Genomic DNA, 5346 nt, shown 5'->3' on the forward strand with positions numbered 1-5346 from the left:
TTATTATTGACTGTACATAGTCATTTATTATTATTTACCCTGATGAGATGGTAGCACGTTAACTTGAAATGGCTACAGATTACGGGTATTTAACCAATGTCAAACCAAATAGGAAACAAAAGAAAGAAAGAATCTTTACTTTTAAGTAACCATATAAAATTATTAAATTCTAAATTATACCATGGCATAACTGTCCACTCAAACAGTAGAGCAATAAAAGAAAGCTCTGCAATATGTGGCATAACCTAGAAAAAGCATTCTGCCACATACTTTCTTTACAAAAAAAAAAGTATGCAGCACTGATTTTCAGTTAGGACCCAGTTAAGGTGCAATAACAAAAATACTATCAGAACGCTTGTGTTTATGTATTTGTTCGTACGGCTGTACTAACTAGACACTTCTGAGCCTAACTGCCAGGAAGAAATTTGAGCTTATTTATTAAATATAAAATTCTAAATTGATCCAAGCTTGAAAGGGAAACCTGGAAGATCTTTCGGACATGTAACAATGCAATAAACATTGTGCTGGCTTGTGTCAACACCTAAGGGCTTGTTTGTTGAAATTCTTGGCGATTTTCTATTAGGTATTTGGTATTTTTAACGTATACAAAACTTAATTTGTTTTTGGCTGTGCGCCGCGGTTTAGCCCGCGTTGATCCCATTTATGTAGGAGTATTCGATTAAAAAGTTACTCCTTACAGGTATAATAATTAATTATAATCAAGGTCAGTGAAAGAATATATGGTCAAAATTAACAAGATGATTGTTTTTTTTTTTTAATTTAGACTCTAATGTTTTCCACCAGCTCTTAAACTATTGGATTGGGCGACTCATTTTGCTGTTTCCCTAAAATATAGACCCTAGAGGGGAGGTAGTAAAGTGGTGAACGAATTGAGGTGTTCTATCATGGCGGCTTCTTTATTTTCTCGGTCTTTTCGGGGAAATATCGCGTTCTGAACCTTCGAACAATTTTTCCGCCATTATTCTTTTTTTGTTTGGTCTAAGTCTACCTACATAGCTTTGTTACGAGATTTTTCTAGTATTGTTTCGAGTAGTGTAAAATATGAGAAGAGTGTCTACATTGTTTTTGTTTTCTTGATCTTATTTTTTATAAATGTTTACTAACAATTGCTAGTTATGTGCTGCTAGTCAGTCAGGGCAAACAATATAACAAGCATAGAATAGTTTCTTTATGTAAAAAATAAAAAAAAAAAACCCGACTGCCTGGCATGCTCGCATCAAAATTTTGTAAGACGAATAATAAATACCTAACGTTTTCACGTTTTTTTTTTAATATTATGATATACCATTTTGAAATCCTCTTGATGAGCCCTTGAATTTGATTCCATATCGCAATACTCGAAAAAAAAGTTTTTTTGCACTACTCTTGCCCAAAAACACTGTTATATTACCACTCCACAGCGGGGCTAAACAAGCATTTTAGCCTCTAGGGGCTAAAGTAATTTTGTTTTTTAATTCTTGTCTGTTACGAGTGCTAGCCAAGTACTAGCCTACTATAAAACGGAGGAGGTTTTATTCGAAAATAGAATCATTATAGGTAAAGCCCCGATTGCTTTGAAAAATAAATAAAAAACTTTTAATTGGAATCAAATGCAGCGTTTTTGTCTGTGGAATGCGTTTATTTTTTTATTTAATTTTTATTGAGTTGCGAATAGAGCGAGATTTGAAGACATTGAACATCCTTTATGGTGTAATACCTTTGCCTTTTTCTCATGTGAAAAAAATAAAATTAAAAAGCGAGAATTTAAAAAACAATTGGCGTGAATAATACACACTTGATTTTTTTCAGAAATTCATTGTAAATTTTGTGACCGTAACTTACATATTTTTCAACAATAATTGTTATTGTTGTCTTCATCAAGTGATTATGGTGATCCTAATTTGGAGATAGATGAAATTTTCAATCTGTTACCATCAAAGTCGAGACGCATTTACTTAAATACTTACCTACGATACCTCCGAATACCTACAAAAAATTAAATAAGTGGAGAAAACAACAACGAATGGATTTACTTACGAAAGGAGTTTTTTAAACTATTATCTCCCACGTTTACCTCACATACTCATTATTCGTCTTCACAGTAGTCGGAAATTATGTTACCGGGTAAAAACATCTCCCTTAATATCCAAAATTGTAGACTTTGTAAATTTAATTTTCAATTAAAATAAATCATTGAATATTGTACTAAACTATTTTATTTTCTCGCAATCGTAGTGAAAAGCAGAGTGTAACACGTGGGGCTAAACTCATTATAAACTCGGTTTCTATTTAGGTGGCCCTCGCCTTACGTCTCGGGCTCTAAAAATACCTCGTATATAATGGGTCTTTTAGCCCCTTGTATAACAATCTACTATTTTTCACTTCGAGACTATAGCGTCTTACAGTCGTCATATTGGTTTTTTTTTAATTTCACCTAGCTAAGAACACTTGGGTTATTAAGACATGTCTAACGATATCTTAATTACGTAAATCCGTTCAGCGGTTTGGAAGATATGAGGTAATAAAGAATATTACATACATACGTACATACAAGATACAGGCGAAAAACATAACCTTTCTTGCAGTGAGGTAATAAAGCGAAATGTTCAATGTAGTTCTACATAGCGGAAATTCATCATGTTCGCTAGTTATGTACTCGTAAATACGCAATTAATGTGAACATGCCCTAACCCCACCACATGAGCTTAATGACTGCACATAATTGCTTCATTACAAACTCTCATACGTTTAAAGCCAACACATTAACACCTTCAAACAATGCAAATAATAACAACTGTTGTTTATTTATAATCCAGTAATATTCGAGTGCAAGACAAATACGCAGACTATACGAAGAAGATTAATGATAGACGCTACCTAGAAATAAATAATGACATAATTATTGTATTTTTAATTATATTTTTCTCTTTAATATAATGGTTTTTGTCATTTTGTTTAAAGTTTTCGAACATCCGAGATGTATATCTAGTAAAATCTGCAATTGCAAAAGAAACTCTTTAAAAATTTCATCATCTAAGGATCTTTTGTAGGTACGCAGGTAAATATAATATTGTATGTATTTTTTTAAAAGAGCAACTGTTGAGTATTTTGCCCGTTTCTTCTCAGCAGAACCTGCCTTCCGAATCGGTGGCAAGCAAAATAGCTTGTAGACTGAATATGAAATAAATGAATTTTGAATCTGTGTACCTACAAAAGATTTTTGGGATCTAATTAACATGGTCGCTTAGGTTCATCGATCTTTTGCTACGAATTGCTATTGTTGCAAGATCGATAAAACTCATCGATCAAGATAAACAAATATTTATTGTTAGTGAACGTTTATCATCATCATCATTTACAGCCGATGGGCATCCATTGCTGAACATAAACTATTTGCATGGAGTTCCAAACAACAACAAACAACGACGGTTTTGAGCCGCCATTATCCAGCGACTAGTGAATGTTATTGAGTGTTACAACTGCGGAAAGACTAAGTCCTCATCCGCACGAGGGGAAGTCAAAAAGCGATCTCTAAAAACTCAGCGTTGGTGCTTTTATTTACGTTCTTAATTTAATTCATGGTCTATTTCCAATGCCCAAAATTGAAAATGCAACACTGCTCGATAAAAAAGCGTCGTGTTTAAAAAACGCTGTAGTATGAACATTATTTTTTTTGTATTTGATCGCTTTTTTAACGTCCGTTATAAATACTCTCGTGCGAATGAGGGCTAAGGCACTATTAGCGTAGAATTAGAACGAAGCTTTTTACGTCATCATAATATGGTATACGTCGTCATCAACTCGTACCTCGATTTATTAATAACACGCTACTTAACTATATTTTTCGGTGCTCCGTCCACGTATTTTCTATAATCTATGAACAAAGCTGCCACTACCACCCCGTCCTTATCTGCATCCGAGATCGCAATCAGCGACGCCATGTTTGATGCCATTATGAATCAAGTTCCCGCCTTTTTACTTTTTTTTTCATTTTCCATTCGCTAGGCACAGGGCGTCAGATCTCACAGCCGATAAGTTCTTTATTATCCTGGATGATTTTTTAATCTGTCCGTAGTTCGTATGGCGCTCGTGTTTCACACATTGTGCATTGTTGTTGAAATTGCAATCACACATAATAGTGAATTAAAACTGAATAAACATTTGTCTTGGTAGCGTAATGCGTTTTGTGTAACAGGTTCACAGAAGTGCTTATAAAACATTACGAGTTTCTATTGAAATGGTTATTATCGAGCGGTTGTACCTGTATGTTAAATTACAGCTAAGTGGCTGTTAACGTAGTAAACTAACGGAGCTCCGCGGTTTTACCCGCATATATCCCATTTCTGTAGGAATCACACATAATAAGGGCGAAATTTGGTATGTATGTTTGTTCCTCCTTTAGGCTGCGACTACTGAAGGGATTTGGTTGAAATTTGTCAAGGAAATGGATTTTATTCTGGATTATCACAAAGGTTTTTTTTAACCTGAAAAATTCATGGATTCCGCGAGATATGTGAAAAACGGACGATGACGCGGACGTCTGTTAATATCTGAATAATAAGTAGACTCCTTATAACATAAGCTATCTGACAGTGAAAGTCCCGTCAAAATCGGTCTTTTGGTTACTCCTCAGCCAGCGAGTTCCATGGTACCTGGGTGAAGATTGCGTTGATATGATCCGGAGATTCTTTTAATCACACTTTAAAAGCGAATGTTTGTGTGTAAATGTGAGTGTATGTTTGTTACTCCTTCACATCGCAACTACTAAACCGTTATGGCTGAAATTTAGAACGGAGATAGAATATGCTCTGGATTAATACGTTGGCTACTTTCATCCCGGAAAATCTATGGTTCCCGCGGGTTTTGTGAAAAACAGAAATTTACGAGTCGTGGACCACAATATGCGGGCGACGCACGGGGGGAAAGACTGCGCGGGTGTGAAATCGTGTATGCGGGAAAGTGAGGTGCATCAGACGTGGGGTTTTCATTCATCGCTACACGCCCCCCAGTCCGCATGGACTATCAGGAGTGTTACGAACGAAGTTGTCAAGCTATAGTATACAACACTTTACATTTTAAGAATATACACACAAGAAGGGGCTAATTAAAAAGTAAAGCTTATTTCGCGTTAACCACACGTAATTGCACCCCCAAGACGTAGCTTTCCACAGATCTGTGCCGGGCGAGAAAATTGGAAAAAGAAGGGCGTGGGGCGAGTTCCGAACTTGGTCTCTAAGTAGATTTTCCAATTTGAAACTCGTTACAGCCGGAGATTCTTTGCTGCATTGCTCATTTATAGCATACGACTTTAAGCCGCGAGAATAATAAAAAACCGAACAAGTGTGT

Source organism: Bicyclus anynana, chromosome 11 (assembly GCF_947172395.1).
Source record: "Bicyclus anynana chromosome 11, ilBicAnyn1.1, whole genome shotgun sequence".
Lineage (NCBI taxonomy): Eukaryota > Metazoa > Arthropoda > Insecta > Lepidoptera > Nymphalidae > Bicyclus > Bicyclus anynana.